This window comes from Lithobates pipiens, unplaced genomic scaffold, assembly GCF_037356315.1.
Source record: "Lithobates pipiens isolate NorthernLeopardFrog02 unplaced genomic scaffold, aLitPip1_a1.2 Scaffold_30, whole genome shotgun sequence".
In the NCBI taxonomy this organism is placed as follows: Eukaryota; Metazoa; Chordata; class Amphibia; order Anura; family Ranidae; genus Lithobates; species Lithobates pipiens.
The window spans coordinates 58,901,976-58,922,801 of record NW_027507791.1 but is presented as its reverse complement, the minus strand read 5'-3'; the positions used below and the strand labels follow the sequence as shown (position 1 = coordinate 58,922,801).

The 20,826-nt window shown below is 46.4% G+C and overlaps 1 protein-coding gene across 2 annotated transcripts in view; it reads left to right on the top strand.

Moving 5' to 3' along the window:
* The first annotated feature begins 4,641 nt into the window (after positions 1 to 4,641).
* LOC143942888 (uncharacterized) overlaps positions 4,642 to 20,826 on the top strand; it is a 199,022-nt gene continuing 182,837 nt past the window's right edge. For both annotated transcript variants that reach the window (XM_077464294.1, XM_077464293.1), the window contains exon 1: positions 4,642 to 6,178. The gene's annotated coding sequence lies outside the window, so the exon portion shown is untranslated. The remainder of the gene's footprint in view (positions 6,179 to 20,826) is intronic.

The following is a 20,826-nucleotide window of genomic DNA, read 5'->3' as shown; positions in this document are numbered from 1 at the left end:
ATTAGGCCGCATACACACGCGGGGACTGTTCGCTCAACTTTGTTTGTCAAACAGTTTCAGCGGACAGTCCGCTCAAACTTAGCATGGACGGACTTGCCCACACACGATGAACGAACAGTCCGCTGAAACCGTGCGCGATGACGTGAACGGCACGTACGACGGGACTAGAAAACGACGTCCTATACACTGCAATGCAACCTTCGGCGTGTAAATCCTTTCTGAGCATGCGCGGAACTTAGTTTGACGAACAAGCCTACACACGAGGGGACTGTTCGCTGAAACAAAGTTTCAGCGGACAGTTTTTCGGAAATTCCGAAAAACTTTGTTCAGCAGACTGTTCGCTGAAACTGTCCGCTGAAAGCCCACACACGAGCGGACTGTCCGCTGAAACACTGTTCAGCGGACAAAGTTGAGCGAACAGTCCCCGCGTGTGTACGCGGCCTTACACCCAGTATACAGAACAAGAGAAGTGGTACTGAGCAGAAAACATAAATAGAGAATAGGAACAGATACCAAGAACTACACCGGAAATACAAAACATGATAAATGGTACTGTGCAGAGTCCATACAAACAGAAAAAGAACAGATAAAGAAAACTACCCCCAGCTTGCAAGACAAGATTGGTGCTACTGTGCATTGTTCACACATTCAAAATAAGAACCAAGAATCACACTGAGCATACAGGAAAAGTTGCGCTGTGCAGCATCCATACACACAAAATAAAACGGATACTGGGAATTACACCCAGCTTTCAGAACTAGAAAAGTGTCAACTATGCAGAGTCCATACATACAGAATAAGAACAGATACTGAGAATTACACCCAGCGTACAGAACAGGGCTTGTCAGGGGCGTTGGCAGGGGGTGGCTGGGGGGGGCTGGAGCCCCCAATGGGTCCCCGAAAAGCCCCGAGTCTCAGGAAGGCCCCATCCAATTGTTAGCCCCGAGCACCGCCGGCCACCACCGAGTGGGGACCGATCTGATCCGCCGAGTGACCTAGCAGGTCCCGCCTTCTGGAGCTATGATGGACATCCCACTGGTCCAATGGCAGGATTGCGGGATGTGTGACGTCCATCATAGGCACTGCAGGCTCCAGAAGGCGGGAATTACAATGTCGCCGCTGCGCCGCACCACATCAGTGAGATCCCCGCTCGGAAAGATCATCATGGCAGCGGAGGAGCGATCGGGCGAGATCTGTCTGATGTACTGTTGATGAACAGCTGTGCTGGGGGCGGATGGCAGAGTGAAGAAGATCTCGGTGGCAAGGTCAGTGTATGTTAGGTAGGTGTATGCATGTTAGGTAGGTGTATGTAGGTGAGGTCAGTGTATGTATGTTAGGTAGGTGTATGTTAGGTAGGTGTATGCATGTCAGGTAGGTCAGTGTATGTTAGGTAGGTAGGTGCATGCATGTCAGGTAGGTCAGTGTATGTTCGGTAGGTGTATGTTAGGTAGGTGTATGCATGTCAGGTCAGTGTATGTAGATGAGGTCAGTGTATGTATGTTAGGTAGGGGTATGCATGTCAGGTAGGTCAGTGTATGTTAGGTAGGTGTATGCATGTTAGGTCAGTGTATGTAGGTGAGGTCAGTGTATGTATGTTAGGTAGGTGTATGCATGTTAGGTCAGTGTATGTATGTTAAGTAGGTGTATGCATGTCAGATAGGTCAGTGTATGTATGTTAGGTAGGTGTATGCATGTCAGGTAGGTGTATGCATGTCAGTGTATGTTAGGTAGGCATATGTTAGGAGGGCAGCACAGTGGTGTAGTGGTTAGCACTTTCACCTAGCAGCAATAGGGTTGCTGGTTCAAATCCCGACCACAACACTATCTGCCTGGAGTTTGCATGTTCTCCCTGTGCCTGCGTGGGTTTCCTCCGGGTACTCCGGTTTCCTCCCACACTCCAAAGACATGCTGGTAGGTTAATTAGACCCTGTCCAAAAAAATTGGGCATAATATGTGTATGTCAATGTTGTAAGTGTGTTGGGACTCTACAGGTTGAGGACTGCATAAATAGCTGCAGATGGACACCGGTGGCAAGAAAAGCGCCCTGAGGCGATTCAGTTCGTATAGGTAGCGCTATACAAGTCATTCATTCATTCATTCATTCATGCATGTTAGGTAGGTCAGTATATGTTAGGTAGGTGTATGCATGTCAGGTCAGTGTATGTATGTTAGGTAGGGGTATGCATGTCAGGTAGGTCAGTGTATGTTAGGTAGGTGTATGCATGTCAGGTGGGTCAGCGTATGTTAGGTAGGTAGGTGTATGCATGTCAGGTAGGCCAGTGTATGTTAGGTAGGTGTATGCATGTCCAGTAGGTCAGTGTATGTTAGGTGGGCAGGGCAGGACTTACCATTGGGCTTGACTGGGCTCAAGCCCATGGGCCCCGCCAAATAGGGGGCCCCGCTGAGATACATAGCCGAGTGTACTCGGCTCAGCTCCGCTCACAGTCACACCCAGTCTCGCCCTATGATGGACATAACACAGGGACTGGGCGTGAACGTGAGCCAAGTACACTCGGATACTCTCTGCGCTGCTTGGGACTGCGAAAGGACCCGAGAGCCGTCAAGAGGACCCGAGAGCTGCCGAGTTGTATCTTGGCGACGCCATTTTTAAACTTCAAGACTGCAATGACACTGGACAGGGCTGCAAATGACAAGGCTGCATTGATGGCCATTTAAAGAGGAAGTAAACCCTGATGAGTTTACTTCCTCTTTGATTCCCTGCAAAGGCAAAGCATAATGGACTACTATGCATCGCATAGTAGCCCATTATGTGTCACTTACCTGACACAGGAGCCAGCGAAGTCACCGCTGTCCCCTGTAGTCCGCCGCATCCATCTTGTTGGTGGGGTCTCACAGCTCCACCACTGTCATTCGGCGAAGCCGCGGTGACGTCAGTCCCGCGCATGCGCACGGGAGCCGACACGCGCGGCAGCTCCGTCGCGGAGAATGCCGCGCTCAGTGCGCCTGCGCGCCGCTGTCTACGGCGCATGCGCCGTAGACGGCGGTGCCCGTTTTCGGGCAAATATCTCCTAAACCATATAGGTTTAGGAGATATTGCTTGGACCTACAGGTAAGCCTTAATCTAGGCTTACCTGTAGGTCAAAGTGGTTTGTAAGGGTTTACAACCACTTTAAATGTAAGTTTTTTCCTTAAACTTCCCTCCTAAAAGTTTTTTTCCTTAAAATCTCCTCCTAAACTTCGGGTGCGTGTTATACGCTGATAAATCCGATAATGTATAGAAGGTAGGGCCCGAAAATGACTCAAGCCCAGGGGCCCCCACCACCCTAAGTCCTGCCCTATAGGTGGGGGTATGTTAGGTAGGTAGGTGTATGCATGTCAGTGTATGTAGGTGAGGTCAGTGTATGTATGTTAGGAAGGTGTATGCATGTCAGGTATGTCAGTGTATGTTAGGTAGGTAGGTAGGTGTATGCATGTCAGGTAGGTCAGTGTAAGTTAGGTAGGTAGGTGTATGTTAGGTGGGTCAGTGTATGTAGGTGAGGTCAGTGTATGTATGTTAGGTGAGGTCAGTGTATGTATGTTAGGTCAGTATATCTAGGTGAGGTCAGTCTATGTATGTTAGGTCAGTATATCTAGGTGAGGTCAGTCTATGTATGTTAGGTCAGTGAATGTAGGTAAGGTCAGTGTATGTATGTTAGGTAGGTGTATGCATGTCAGGTAGGTCAGTGTATGTAGGTGAGGTCAGTGTATGTAGGTGAGGTCAGTGTATGTAGGTGAGGTCAGTGTATGTAGGTGAGGTCAGTGTATGTTAAGTAGGTGTAATCGGGATCAGAGATCAGTGTCACATGTAGCCACGCCCCCCCCCCCCACATGCCCGGGACACACTTAACCCCTACACTACCCCCTAGTAGTTAACCCCTTCACTGTCAGTGTCATTTACACAGGACTCACTGCATTTATATAGCACTGATTGCTGTATAATGTGTCAAAAATGTCCGATGTGTCCGCCATAATGTCGCAGTCACAATAAAAACCACTGATCACCGCTATTACTAGTAAAAAAATAAAATAAAAAAATATTAAAATTAATAAAAATGCCATAAAACTATCCCCTATTTTGTAGACACGATAACTTTTGTGCAAACCAATCAGTTAAAGCGACGCAGTGCTGTATCGCAAAAAGTGCTCTGGTCAGGAATGGGTTAAAATCTTCTGGGGCTGAAGGGGTTAAATTAATGTTTTGGACCGATCTAACCCTCAACTATACAATTATTCTGTGGTTGAAGTCTGCAATGTAATATTGGAACATGGGGAGAATTAGAAAGTTTCTATAGCTTCTGAATTGTGTGTTCTTTACCCCCCAACATTGTAAAGTGAATATGCAAAGCCCCTAAAATGTAAGGAAAGGTCAGTAAAATGTTTCTAGTTTTTATTTTGGACATTTGTACACTATCCTGAATTTTATATTAGGAGACTGTAGAGCAGAACTCCATACAGAAATATGAAGGAGAAATCTGTTGTCCCCAATATTCCCTATTTTCCCTGTTGTTGTGTTTATGTCCTATTGGTCTGCCCATTCTGTGTGCTGACACTTTGTCATTTTGCCAAATTGCATCCTCTGTAGAGCTTCCTTGTGAAAACTTCCTGTGAATTCCGAGCTTCAACACTTTTCCTGCAGCCTCCTCCCAGCCCCAGATAACACACAGCTCAGCCCCTCGTTCCTGTACAGACAGACTCTGCGTCCTCCACCATATCCCTATACAAAAGGATTTACTCAACAAGAAGACTCACAAAGTGTATGCGGCTGCTGGGACCTTTATCCATCATACTAAGTATCCAACTTCTAAACTACCTGCTTCCCTGGGACACAACTGGCACTTCTGAAGTTCAACTATCTGCATCCCTGGGACTCAACTGACCCTTCTGTTCAACTATCAGTGCCCCTGCCCTTCTGTTCAACTACTTGTGCTACTGGTGCTTAACTGACCCTTGTGTTCAACTATCTGCATCCTTGGGACTCAACCATCTACTCTGTCAACTATCTGCATCCCTGGGACTCAACTGACCCTTCTGTTCAACTATCTGCTCCCCTGGGACTCAACTGACCCTCCTGTTAAACTATCTGAATCCTTGGGACTCAACCATCTATACTGTCAACTATCTGCATCCCTGGGACGGACCCTTCTGTTCAACTATCTGGACCCCGAGACTCAACTGACCCTTCTGTTCAACTAGCTGCACCCCCTGGGACTCAACTGACCCTTCTGTTCAACTAGCTGCACCCCCTGGGACTCAACTGACCCTTCTGTTCAACTATCTGCTCCCCTGGGACTCAACTGACCCTTCTGTTCAACTATCTGCTTCCCTGGGACTCAACTGACCCTTCTGTTCAACTATCTGCTCCCCTGGGACTCAACTGACCCTTCTGTTCAACTATCTGCACCCCGAGACTCAACTGACCCTTCTGTTCAACTAGCTGCACCCCCTGGGACTCAACTGACCCTTCTGTTCAACTATCTGCACCCCTGGGACTCAACTGACCCTTCTGTTCAACTATCTGCTTCCCTGGGACTCAACTGACCCTTCTGTTCAACTATCTGCTTCCCTGGGACTCAACTGACCCTTCTGTTCAACTAGCTGCACCCCCTGGGACTCAACTGACCCTTCTGTTCAACTATCTGCTCCCCTGGGACTCAACTGACCCTTCTGTTCAACTATCTGCTTCCCTGGGACTCAACTGACCCTTCTGTTCAACTATCTGCTCCCCTGGGACTCAACTGACCCTTCTGTTCAACTATCTGCACCCCGAGACTCAACTGACCCTTCTGTTCAACTAGCTGCACCCCCTGGGACTCAACTGACCCTTCTGTTCAACTATCTGCACCCCTGGGACTCAACTGACCCTTCTGTTCAAATATCTGCCCCCCTGGGGCACAGGTGACCCTTCTGTTAAACTATCTGCACCCCTGAGACTCAACTGACCCTTCTGTTCAACTATCTGTCCCCCCTGGGGCACAGGTGACCCTTCTGTTTAACAATCTGCATCCCTGGGACTCAACTGACCCTTCTGTTCAACTATCTGCCCCCCCCTGGGGCACAGGTGACCCTTCTGTTCAACAATCTGCATCCCTGGGACTCAACTGACCCTCCTGTTCAACAACCTGCACTCTTGGGACTCAACCAACCCTTCTGTTCACCTGACGGGACATCCCATCCAAGTGTGAGTACATCTGAATTCCCTAACATCAAATAGATGAGGCTCTATTTCCCAAATTGAGTCCCACTTGAGGTACCCACACTCATTATTGTTTGACAGCTGGCCATACAATTTGATCAATTGTAATTTTCATCCAAATGTTATCGCAATAGCCATTCATTTTGGAGACAATAAATGGTGGCTTCCTTCTTGTCGAAACTGCCTCGATCAATGTTGCTTTCGACAAAATTGCTGTTATTTTATTAATTCCATTTTTTCAAAAGCTTGTCGATTGATAGAATTCAGATGGTCAATCGAACTCATAGGTGGTAGAGTGCATGGTTCGAAGTGTACAGTATGTAACCTCTGACATAAAATGTATCTTATGCTCCCTTTTGTCCAGTGAAATTGAGCCCTGGTTCACATTGATGCGATTTGGCATGTGATTTAACATGTCAAATCGCTTGCCAAATCGGCGGCATTTGCAGGCAATGGCACCGTCTGAACCGGTGCGATGCCGCATTGATTCCCAAAAGTAGTTTCTCTACTACTTTTGGAGATTTTGGGGTGCGATTTCTATTGACATCTGTGCAGAAACCCGCACAGATGTCTCTGAAATCGCCCCTGAATTCGGGACTGACATGCGGGAATGAAATTGTGCGAGTTTAGCTGAACTCGCACAATTTAATTCCAGCAGTCAGTGTGAACCAGGGCTTATATCTGTTTGACATGTAGCTGTTCATCCAGCCAGAAATCTTGGAAGCTGATAAATTCCTTTAAGCTCATTACATATGTTACATTTGGATTATATATTCTACTGTAGATCTACCAAAAACTACTACTAAAGGCTAGTACAAGTACCTTCCTAATTTGGATACCAATTGATTGAATAGATTAGGTAGGGGCCTCATATTACATAGCTTTGGTAAATGTAAAATTGATTGTATAAGGGTTGTATGGTCAGATTGTAACATGGATATTCCCTACTATCTCCTATAACGGAGAAGAGAGGGAGGTGTTATATAGTCCTAACATGCTACCTGTCCTAGGGTGACAACGCTGCTCAGTCCTCACCCTTGGAAAGGAAGTGTGGTAATGGCAGAGTGAAAAAAGAAAACAAATGCAACCATCACATCTAAGAACTGGTAAGCTGCAATATATTCAATTGTGTTTTTGGGTTTACATCCACTTTAAGGCAACCACCTTTGATCAATCAGTCAAGATTGCCTGAAATTTGCCATGCATATAACCAACCTAAGGCTGCAATCACCTGGGGTGCTGGTAGTTTCCTCCGCTCAGAGGTGGATAAGCCATGCCTCTGGATGCAGCAACATGGCTGCAGACAATTAGAAGACAAATCTGACAGCTGCCAATGACAGCGGGCATTGGCGGTGTGTCCATAAGGGTGCACGGGCACCACCCCCTCTCTCCTGCCACCCCCCTCTAGCACCAATAGATAGATACATGCCTTGCATGAATCTAGCTATGGCCGCCGCTGCCACCCTCTATTCAGGGGCATAGCCCCTTTTTGGGTGCAGGGGGCCTGAATTACAATGGCGGGGGGTGGTTTTGAAGTACCTGATTAGAGCCATAGTCTATTAGGCATCAAAAAAGGTGACCAGTGGGAGCAATTGATGGGCAGAGTGGCGGCAATTGATGGGCACAGTGGTGGCAATTGATGGCACAGTGGCTGCGTTTAATGGCACAGTGGCTGCATTTTATGGGGCACAGTGGCTGCATTTTATGGGGCACAGTGGCTGCATTTTATGGGGCACAGTGGCTGCATTTTATGGGGCACAGTGGCGGCAATTTATGGGGCACAGTGGCTGCATTTTATGGGGCACAGTGGCGGCAATTTATGGGCACGGTGGTTGCGTTTGATGGCACAGTGAACAAAAGCTGCCAACCACATGGCTAGTCTAAACATTTTCATATTTGGTCCTTCCATGGTTCAAAACTGTGGTAGAATTTTCTATCAGATGTGTTAGATTGGATGAAATACTGATTAGATGAGGTGGAAAATCTCTTCTGTTACCCAGTGGACCTATGAATGTGCTGTACCATCCACTAAACGGTATGCTTAGACTTTAGGCACATGGCCATAAAGAGGCTGTACAGCATGCAGAGCCTGTGTAATTATATCGCTGGGGCACGCTGTTGCCACATACAGCCCCCCAAATAAGATGCATTAGAGGCAGCTATGCGGTTGTGGCCTGGCTGTTTCATGCCCAATCAGGAAGCTGCCCAGAAGAGATGCGACCCTACGATTTCCCTGCATGTTAGGAAACTTTCACTGCCACTAGTGTTGTGCCTAACAGATAGAGTACCTTTCCCTGCACTGCCCACTCGCATAAAGCGCACTAAACATGGAAACCAGTCCCACTCAAAAGTGGAACTTCCACTTATCCCTCTCCTCCCTCCGATGCCAAGGCACCTTTCAGGGGGGAGGGGGGGAGTGGGTACCTGTTTTTGACCCCTCCTCCCTCCTTCTTCGCCAGACCAATTAGAAAGCGCAGTAGGGAATTAGCTGTGAAACCGAAAGGCGGGAATGGCGGCACTTGTGCCCGACAGCCGATCTGAAGATCGGCTGGGGTGCCGATATTGCAGGCTCCCTGGACAGCAGCAGCATTTTTAGCTACTGACTTTTCATTTTTCATGGGGGGGGGGGGGGGGCTGTAACTCCTCTTTAAATAGTCTCCGCCTGACCCAAGATGCCTGACCCAGGAGACCAAGAGGTTCCTGCTGACTTCCTCTCCAGCTGCAGTGCCACCTGCAGTGCACAAAATAAACTACATCTGCCTACGGGGGCTCCAAGGAATATCATTACACGGGCTCTGCACACTGTATGGCTCCTGTATAGCCATGTGCATGAAGCTTTACTCAGTAGATCTGAGTGTGCCTCACCATCCACTAAATGGTATACTTAACATGTTTCTGCAAAGTGGAAAAAGAATGGGCAACGCACAAAACATGTAGTGTATGCAACAGGTTCAACTCATCACATTGCGAAAAAGAGAGCCGACATTTTAGGCTAAAGAAGGCATCACAAAGGACACCTGCAATTTCTGCAACTAAGGTGTATATCTGCATGCAGTGTTATCACAGTTCAAAAACCTTCTGTATATACATACAGTGCCTTGATTTAATATCCACACCCCTTGAAATTTAAAACATTTTGTCAGGTTACAACCAAAAACATAAATGTATTTTATTAGGATTTTATGTGATAGACCAACACAAAGTGGCACATAATTGTAAAGTGGAAGGAAAATTATAAATGTTTTTCAAATTTTTTTTTACAAATAAATATGAAAAGTGTGGGGTACATTTGTATTCACTCTGATACCCCTAACTAAAAGCTAGTGGAACCAATTGCCCTCAGAAGTCACCTAATTAGTAAATGGAGTCCACCTGTGTGCAATTTCATCTCAGTATAAATACATCTGTTCTGTGAAGCCCTCAGAGGTTTGTTAGAGAACCTTGTTAGAGGCAGCAAAATGGCCAGCTCATAGCACACTCGATCTGACATGCCCACATCCTCCAGTGCCGAGGGAAGGCACTTTTTAATGTAAGGCCTCTTTCACACGGGGCGGATCAGTAATGATCCGCCCCGTGAAGATCCGCTCGCTCAGCGGGGATCGCTCCGTTGTCCCCGCTGAGCTGGCTGCGGACAGGGCGGTCTCCGCACACTGTGCAGGGACCGCCCTGTCAGCTCCCCGCTCTCCTCTATGGGGATCGGATGAGCACGGACCGTCTGTCCGTGTTCGTCCGATCTGCTCTGCAGACGGATAGAAAAATAGGATTTTCCTCCGTCTGCAGAATCGGACTGTTGCGGAGGCGGACGAAATCGGGTGTCTGCGGATGCTCATCCGCAGACACCCGCTATCCCATAGGGATGAATGTATGCCCGTATTTCATCCGCAAATGGATGGATGAAATACGGACATATCGTCCGCATGTGTGAAAGGGGCCTAAGAGGCCACTCAGCTGTTTTATTTTTGTTATGTCATAGAATCTTTTATTAAACAATATTACGCTATGGCTCTGCTTGGATGTTTTGGATGGATCCATCATTTCCTGGCACATCAAAAGCAAAGTGTTTCCATCAAGGGCGGCAGTTCCATAATCTGCCAAAGCTACACCTGACCTGTCTTTTTAATTAAAGGGGTCATGGTGAGTTGGTGAGTTGGTGAGTAGGCTACCTGCTCTTAGGCCGCGTACACACGCGGGGACTGTTCGCCCAACTTTGTCCGTCAAACAGTTTCAGCGGACAGTCCGCTCAAAATTAGCATGGACGGACTTGCCCACACACGACGAACGAACAGTCCGCTGAAACCGTGCGCGATGACGTGAACGGCACGTACGACGGGACTAGAAAACGACGTCCTATACACTGCAATGAAAACTTCGGCGTGTAAATCCTTTCTGAGCATGCGCGGAACTTAGTTTGACGAACAAGCCTACACACGAGGGGACTGTTCGCTGAAACAAAGTTTCAGCGGACAGTTTTTCGGAATTTCCGAAAAACTTTGTTCAGCAGACTGTCCGCTGAAACTGTCCGCTGAAAGCCCACACACGAGCGGACTGTCCGCCGAAACACTGTTCAGCGGACAAAGTTGAGCGAACAGTCCCCGCGTGTGTACACGGCCTTATTCACCGGTTGATTCGCTAAGTGGTGAAGGTTTAAAGAATCCATTACAAAAATATTTTTTCATCAATCACATGGACTTTATTTGATATTTATTTGCTATTTTTTGTATAAATAAGCAATTTATGGTTTATGAATGCATAATTAATATTGTTTGTTAACTATAGCACTAGAGCACTTTATGTTCATTTTGTTATAACGCCCCCGTATTATATACCACTTACACAGTTTACAGAGTCAGTTTCCTGCACTTTGAGGGGAGTAGCTTTATTTTCACATTTATATATTGTCTTCATATATTTTACTTTTAAGCGGTTCTGCACCTTTAAAAAAAAAATATTAAAAGCCAGCAACTACAAATATTGCAGCTGCTGACTTTTAATAAATGGACACTTACCTGTCCCAGGGTCCAGCGATGTCGGCGGCAGATGACGAACAATCGCTCGTCTCTCTGCCGCCTCCGCCACCATCCTCTGACAGGGAATCGGGAAGTGAAGCATTGCGGCTTCACTACCCGGTTCCCTACTGCGCATGTGCGAGTCGCGCTGCGTGTCTCTGCTGGTCCCCGCTGTGTCTTGGGAACTGTGTGTTTCCCAGAACACAACCGGGGGGGGGGTGGGTGGGGCGTCTGCGGGGGTCTGTGGCGGTCTTGTCCCGAAAGTGGGTGCAGACACCTGGATTATCCAGGTAACTGCACCCCCCTCACCCCTGAAAGGTGCCGATTGTGGTACCGGAGGGGGGGAGGGATCAGATGAGCGGATCTTCCACTTCAGGGTGGAGGACCGCTTTAATTTGGCACGGAGTTCACCTATTTTAGGTTGTTTTCAAAGAAGGGTAATTGACAATGATCTTGAAGTATTTATTACTTTAGACCTTCTATATGGGAAACTTCACATTTTACTTTTTTAACTTTTTCATATTGCCCCCACCACAGGCCCCAAAGCAGCGGCACGGTCTGCCATGGCAATTGCTAAACCACTGTCACAAAGTTAGCGCCAGAGCTGCCCATTCAGGTCACATATCAAAGGAATAATTTGCGATTCGGCACTGCGCCGTTTTAAGTGACAATTGCGCGGACGTGCGATGTTACACCAAAACAAAATTGACCTCCTTTTTTTCCCACAAATAGAGCTTTCTTTTGGTGGTATCTGATCACCTCTGCGTTTTTTATTTTTTGCTCTATAAACAAAAAATGTTTTTACTTTTTGCTATAACAAATATCCTCAAACATTTAAAAAGAAAAAAAAAATTCTTCAGTTTAGGCCGATATGTATTATACATATTTTTGGTAAAAAAAAAAAAAAAATCACAATAAGAATATATTAATTGGTTTGCGCAAAAGTTATAGCGTCTACAAAATAGGGGATAGATTTATAGCATTTTTAGGCTCCATGCACACTGGAGCTCATAAACGGCTGTTTTTTGGAGTTTGGGCATTTTTTTTTTTAACAGCCCACTCTATATTATCCTATGTGTCCATGCACACATGGACGTTCTTGGATATTTATCAGCAGTGGAGTTTATGAGCTGTTTTCGGAATGCCATAAAATCGCGTTCAGGAGTAGTTTTTCTGACCACAAAAAAACGCCATAATAGACCCTCCAACACCCTCAACACTCCTTGCCATTACATTCAGTCAGTCCTGGAGGTGCTGTAAAGCCCCGTACACACGAGAGGACTTATGTCCGACAGACTTCCGCCGGAGTTCCGCCGGAGTTCCGACGGAGTTCTGACAGACTTTTCGGCCGAACGGACTTGGCCACACACGATCACACTAAACTCCGACGGATTCGAACGTGATGACGTATGACCCGACTCGAATAAGGAAGTTCATAGCCAGTAGCCAATAGCTGCCCTAGCGTCGGTTTTAGTCCGTCGGAGTAGCATACACACGAGCGGAGTTTTCGAAGGGGACCGGGTCCGGCGGAGTTCCTTCAGGAAAATTTGAAGCATGTTCCATATTCTAAAGTCCGTCAGACTTTGGTGAATCAAAAGTCCGTTGCAGCCCACACACGATCGGATAGTCTGACGGACTCGGTCCTTCGGACTTTGGATGTTGAAAAGTCCGCTCGTGTGTACGCGGCATAACTGTGTTCCCCCATGTGGAGTTTATGGGCTGTTTTCTGAATGCCATAAAATCGCGTTTCCCACCACAAAAAACACCAAACGCTCACAAACGCTAATAAACGTCGATAAACGCTCAAAAACACGGGTCACCAGCCTTTAAAGTTTTTGATCCACTGGAAAAAAAAAAAGCTAACATGGAAAAACGCTAATAAACACTATTGCAAAAACGTTATAAACTGTTGAAAGACTCACTGCAAAGCTACTGGCATTTTTATAACCTTATTTTAACGTCCAGTGTACATGGAGTCTTATTATTTATTTTTTTATTATTAGTAATGGTGGCGATCTGTGATTTTTGTCGTGACTGTGACATTGCAGTGGACACATCGGACACTTTTGACACTGTTTTGGGACCGTTTCTATAAAAATGCACTGATTACTGTGTAAATGACACTGGCAGGGAAGGGGGTTAAACACTAGGGGGCTATCAAGGGGTTAAGTGTGTCCTAGGGAGTGATTCTAATTGTAGGGAGGATAGGTTCACTACAACACGACAAAGATCAGGACAGGGAGCAGTAGATCTCTGTCATGTTGCTAGGCAGAACAGGGAAATGCCTTGTTTACATAGGCATCTCCCCGTTCTACAGCTCCATGCCAGGATCACGGGACATGGCGGACAACGAGTCCGCAGGACCTGCGTGCACGGTCATGCAGTACATGGCGTGCGTGTGCCCACTAGTTTGCTAGTTTACAAGGGACGTACAAGTACACCCATTTGCCCACTGCTGCCATTGTGCCGACGTATATCGGCGTGCGGCGGTCGGCAAGTGGTTAAAATATGTATTATGGGGAGATTTTATTTTAAATAATAAATGCAGAATGCCAACATGGAAGAGTAGCGTGCATGAATGTGATAGTCACAATATTGTACCGGCTCACTGAATGTAAACTAAACATTCCTGTGAAGGAAGTGAACTGCAGTCCTGGCGTTGGATGTTACTGTAGTCTCGTTTTTACACATCCAGCGGTGTATTTGATCTATTCTGCCAGTATTATTGTTCAGTTTATGTGATCGCTATCTTAGCTGTCTGCTATACACTCTGCACAGCCCCATTTCATTAGATCCAATCTGGAAACTAATGATCGAAAAAAAAAAAAAGATAGAATGTGAAAAATAAGAGTAGTTGGTGCCCTTTTTAATGTTGTTTCCATTTGATGACAATCTACTGTTGCAAAAACAATTGCCATTTTTTAACAACATGGTTTTCATTTATTTTATTTTTATTTTTTATTGCATCTCAGCACTGCTGATCTCTTAAAGGGATTGTAAAGTTAAATTTTTTATTTTTTTTAAAATAACAAACATGTTATACTTACCTCCACTGTGCAGCTCGTTTTGCACAGAGTGGCCCCGAACCTGCTCTTCTGGGGTCCCTCGGCGGCTGTCTCTGCTTCCTCCCGCAGGTACTTCTCACGTTCATGTGAGCTCCCTCGCATGGTGAGAAGCATCTGTGGGTGCGCTCCCGTGATACACCCGGCGGCTATAGCCGCTCGCTGTATCACTTGCCCCCCGGCGCGCCGCGTCATTGGCAGCAGTGCGAGCCAATGGCTGCTCTGCTTTCAATCCATCCACTCCTCGAGGTGACGTACAAAACATATGACGGGACTACGTAGAGGCTTGTAGCCAATACCTTTCATCTCCAAATTTTTTCTGAGCATGCCGACAACATAATCCGATCTGACTTTTTCCATTGGAAATTCCGACCGTGTGTACAGGGCATTAGAGTTTCAATGTGTATGCAATTAGACAGGCCCCTGCACTACATGGTTTTGGTAAATCTGAAGACAAAAATCTGATCTGCAGAAAATCTAATAGCGTGTATGGGGGTCTTACTCTCAGCCACCCCTCCTATGTATCCAAGAGAGTCCAAGCGTTAACCTGAGAGCTGTCTGATCAGGTTGTAGCTAGACATGTGCGATTCGTTTCGTACGAATCTCCCTAAATTCGTACATTCGGGAGGATCCGAAATACGAATTGCCATGCATCTGAATTTTGTACGAAATACGAACTTTTGTTTACGAATTTCAGATCAGTCGTCATCGTCGACTCATTATGCTTATGATGAGGGGCTCCCACCATCCCTGTGCTGTGCTGTGCTGACATACTGAGCACAGCAGGGGTACAGCCCCAGGAGGAAGTCAGCACAGCACAGGGATGGTGGGAGCCCCTCATAATGAGCACATGGCTGCCATGCACAGCTGCTCCAGTTTTTGCCTGCTCCAGTTTTGATCCCCCACACTGTACGGGGTCACCGGGTATGTGCGGGGTCACTGGAAATTGTTTGGTGTTACCACGCATGTGCTCTCAGCACATCCCCGGTGACCCCAAACAGTGGGGGGGAATCTATCGAAACTGGTGCAGGCAAAAACTGGACCAGCAGTGCATGGCAGACAATCCGCTTCTCTCTTTCATTTTCAAATCTTAACGGAACGAACTGAAGAGAAGCTGATTGGTTGCCCTGGGCAACTGCTCCAGATTCAGTTTGCTCCAATTTTGATCAATTTCCATAAATGTCTTTTTATCTGTTCTAGCAGTCATATTTGTAAATGAGAAGAATGGTGGGGGCACATCAGGGCACATTAAGGCACATCAGGGCACATTGAAGCACATCAGGGCACACTGGGGCACATCAGGGCATATTGGAGCACACTGGGGCACATCATGGCACATTGGGGCACATTGGGGCACATCAGGGCACATTGAAGCACATCAGGGCACACTGGGGCACATCAGGGCATATTGGAGCACACTGGGGCACATCATGGCACATTGGGGCACATTGGGGCACATCAGGGCACATTGAGACACATTGGGGAACATCAGGACACATTGGGGCACATCAGGGCACATTGGGGCACATCAGGGCATATTGGAGCACATTGGGGCACATCAGGGCATATTGGAGCACATTGGGGCACATCAGGGCATATTGGAGCACATTGGGGCACATCAGGGCATATTGGAGCACATTGGGGCACATCAGGGCACATTGAGACACATTGGGGAACATCAGGGCACATTGGGGCACATCAGGGCATATTGGAGCACATTGGGGCACATCGGGGCATATTGGGGCAAATTCATTGTAAAGAACGTTCGTATAAGTTAATGGACCTAACGACAATTTGTATTTTGTACGAATCGAAATTGAATTTCGGACACGAATTACGAAGTACGAATTAATTCTAATACGTAACAGAACGAAACTAAACAAATTTATTGACGGCACCCATGTCTAGTTGTAGCACCTTATTCCCCTTTTGAATGGTCACAGAAGGAAGTGCTTGAACAAGGACCTTCGTGGCAGGATCATCAGGTTCTATTGTAACCCAGGTTCCAGCAGCCCTTTAAGGGGGTATTAACTCTGGGAGACAAGGGCATTCGGATTACACAATTACTGTGATTGGCCCTCACAGCAGTCACATGATTGAGAGCCCATCCTGCCGGCTCCCAATCACAAACTAGACTGAGAGTTATCAGCTTGGTCAGTGCACTAGGAGCGTGCAGAGAATGCTCCCAGCTTGGACTCTCTTGGATATATAGGAGGGGTGGCTGAGAGTAAGACCCCCATACACACTATTAGATTTTCTGCAGATCAGATTTTTGTCTTCAGATTTACCAAAACCATGTAGTACAAGGGCCTGTCTAATTGCATACACATTGAAACTCTAATGCCCTGTATACACGGTCAGAAATTCAGACGGAAAAGGTCCGATCGGATAATAATGTCGGAAAATCCGATCGTGTGTGGGCTCTATCGGACTTTTTCCGTCGGAAGTTCAGACGGAAAAAATTTGCGAGCTGGATCTAAAAAATTTTGACAAAAAATCCAATCAGACTTTTTCCGATCGTTTGTAGAGAATTCCGATGGACAAAGTGCCACGCATGCTCAGATCAAATGACGAGACCAAAGCTATTGGCTACTATCCTCTACATAGTCCCATCGTACGCAACGAACGTCACTATCGGATTTTTCCAACAACTTTGTCTGACCGTGTGTATGCAACACCAGTTTCGGACAAAATCCGTCTGAAAAAAACCAACGGATTTAGTGGTTGAATTGTCTGACCGTGTGTAAAGGCATTATGCCGTGTACACACCACTGGACTTTCCGGCAGACTAGGGGCGACTCTCTTCCCAACGGACTTTCGGCGGAGTTCTGACGGACTTTCCGAAACTAACAGACTTGGCCACACACGAACGAACTAAGTCCGTTTGAAAGTCCGTTCATTTTGAACGTGATGACGTAAGACGGGCCTAAAAAAGGAAGTTAAATAGCCAGTAGCCAACAGCTTTCCTTGCGTCGTATTTTGTCGGACGGACCAACATACAGACAAACGGTTTTCCCGATTGCAATTGAGTCCATCGGACAGATTTGAAATATGTTCTATTTCTAGGTCCGTTGGATTTTTTTAAACGAAAAACGATCGGATTACCCCACACTCGATTGGATTGTCCGACGGACCTAGTCTGCTGGAAAGTCCGGTCGTGTGTACGCGGCATTAAGGTTTGACCTCATATTATATATTTTTGGTAAATCCTCAGAAAATCTAATAGTGTGTATGGGGGTCTAAGGGTCCACAACTCCCGCTGCAGTATTTATGCATTTTTGGTGGCAGGAAATGGTTAATGAAAGCTGCAAATTTACAAATCTTGAAATGAGATGAACAGGTTAATTACATGTACTTTATTACAGAGAGTCTCATCGGTGAGCGCTGGTATTTCAGGAATCTTATTTCTGTATATAGTTCCTGTGCCTGCCCATATTTATCCACTACATGCAGCTCAGCTTCCTGCTTCATATATCAATGATGACAAATTGCTTATCTCTGGTTTCTATGAGTCAGGTCTCCGCTGCCTGAAAACAACAAAGCTTATCTAAGTGGTCAATAACTCCTTAACATCAGTCATACGCATATACACTATATTACCAAAAATATTGGGACGCTTGCCAATATTTACATAGTTACATAGTAGGTGAGGTTGAAAAAAAAAACACAAGTCCATCAAGTCCAACCTATGAAACATGCACCTCAAATTTAACCACCTCAATACCGGGCACTTTCACCCCCTTCCCGCCCAGGCCTTTTTTGTCACACTTTGAATGACAATTGCGCGGTCGTGCTACACTGTAACCATGTGAAATTGTTATCATTTTCTTCACACAAATAGCGCTTCCTTTTGGTGGTATTCAATCACTTCTGTGTTTTTAAATTTATTCCTAAAAAAAATAAAAAATAGACAATTTGGGAGGAAAAAAAGTTTTTCTTAGTTTCTGTCAGTACATTTTGTAAATAAGTAATTTTTCTCCTTCACTGATGGGCGCTGATGAGGCGGCACTGATGAGGTGGCACTTATGAGGTGGCACTTATGGGCACTGATTAGGTTTCACTGATGAGGAGGCAGGAATATGCTGCACTTATGGGCACTGATATGTGGCCCTGATGAGCACTGATAGGTGGCACTGATGGGTGGCACTGGTGGGCACGGATAGGCGGCACGGAAAGGCGGCACTGATGGGCGGCACTATTGGGCACTGATGGACATTGATGGACAGCAGTGATGGGCAGCAGTGATAGCCAGCACTGACTGGCATCACTAATGGACGCTTATTGCTGCCAATTGTGGGCACTGATTGCTGGCACTGGTGGGCACTCATAGATGGCACTGTGGGGGCTTTATTGTAATTAGGTCACTGATCAGTGCCCTGATTACATACCTAGATGTCCTCTGTGAGGAGATGCTGCTGATTGGCTCTCCTCTCCTCACACTCTGTCAGTGTGAGGTGAGGTGCACCAATTACCGGCATCTCCATGTTTACATGTGACAGGCTGTGATTGGACACAGCCGATCACATAATTAAAAAGCCACGGCTCTTTAAAGAGATCGGGCTCACTCCGTGTCCTAGCAACATGGAGCAGCCGTGATCAGCCCACGGAACACAAGAGCGGCCGTTCTGGGATGTCGTCATCTAATGTCATCCCAGAACGAGAGCCGCCCCGCCGTCAATTGACAGTGGGTGGGAAGTGGTTAATGGCATCCCAGTCTTAGTCCATAGGGTTCAATATTGAGTTGGCCGACCCTTTGCAGGTATAACAGCTTCAATTTGTGCGAATTTCCAAAAATTCGTACATTCGGAAGCATCCGAAATACGAATTGCTATGCTTCCGAATTTTAATACGAAATTTAGTTGACGAATTTTGGATCCAAATTCCGCTACAACGGAAACGTGACTGGTGTTTTGTTGACCAATCAGAGGTTTTCTTCTGCTGCTGAGTGGGGGTTGGGAAAATTACCTTTTTAATATGGGAGTGGGAGAGACTGGTACTGGTAGTCAATGGGAGATTCAGAATCTGACAAAATAAGAATGTTCATTAATATTGTTTTATTATTGTCATAATAATTACGATTATTCGTTATGATGAAGTTAAAAACCCAGGAAGTCAGCACAGCGCAGGGATGGTGGGAGCCCCTCATAATGAGCACAGCACATGGATGGTGGGAGCTCCTCATAATGAGCACAGCACAGGGATGGTGGGAGCTCCTCATAATAGGCACAGCACAGGGATGGCGGGAGCCCCTCATAATGGGCACAGCACAGGGATGGTGGGAGCTCCTCATAATAGGCACAGCACAGGGATGGTGGGAGCTCCTCATAATGAGCATAGCACAGGGATGGTGGGAGCCCCTCATAATGAGCATAGCACAGGAATGGGGGGAGCCCTTCATAATGAGCATAGCACAGGGATGGTGGGAGCCCCTCATAATGAGCATAGCACAGGGATGGGGGGAGCCCCTTATAATGAGCACAGCACAGGGATGGTGGGAGCTCCTCATAATGAGCACAGCACAGGGATGGTGGGAGCCCCTCATAATGAGCACAGCACAGGGATGGTGGGAGCCCCTCATAATGAGCACAGCACAGGGATGGTGGGTGCCGCTCATAATGAGCACAGCAGGGGTACAAACCCAGGTCGCATCTTCATAGACTGGCCATGTCATTTTCTGTCAATGACAGATTCTCTGTGCTCTGATGATCACTTGTTCTCCCCTCATCATCTCAGTTTCATAAACTGCTTCTGATGTGAGATGAGCTGCGATCAGCAGGATCACAGTTCTTCTCGGTTTCAGAAACAGACACCATATTGTGTAAGCGGAGTGGCTGAAAAAGTGGTACCGTGTCACATTTATATAGTAAGAACAAAAACCAAAGAATTATATCCAGTAAGTATAACAAAAGGTATAGTACTGTGTATGTGTGTGTGTGTATATATATATATATATATATATATATATATATATATATATAAAAAATGTATACAGTATCTCACAAAAGTGAGTACACCCCTCACATTTGTGTAAATATTTTATTCTACGTTTTCATGTGACAACACTGAAGAAATGACACTTGTCTACAATGTAAAGTAGTGAGTGTACAGCTTGTATAACAGTGTAAATTTGCTGTCCCCTCAAAATAGCTCAACACACAGCCATTAATGTCTAAACCGCTGGCAACAAAAGTGAGTACACCCCTAAGTGAAAATGTCCAAATTGGGCCCAATTAGCCATTTTCCCTCCCCAATGTCATGTGACTCGTTACAGGGTCTCAGGTATGAATGGGGAGCAGGTGTGTTACATTTTTTGTTATTGCTCTCACTCTCTCATACTGGTCACTGGAAGTTCAACATGGCACTTCATGGCAAAGAACTCTCTGAGGATATGAAGAAAGGAATTGTTGCTCTACATAAAGATGGCCTAGGCTATAAGAAGATTGGCAAGACCCTGAAACTGAGCTGCAGCACGGTGGCCAAGACCATACAGCGGTTTACCAGGACAGGTTCCACTCAGGACAGGCCTCACCATGGTTGACCAAAGAAGTTGAGTGCATGTGCTCAG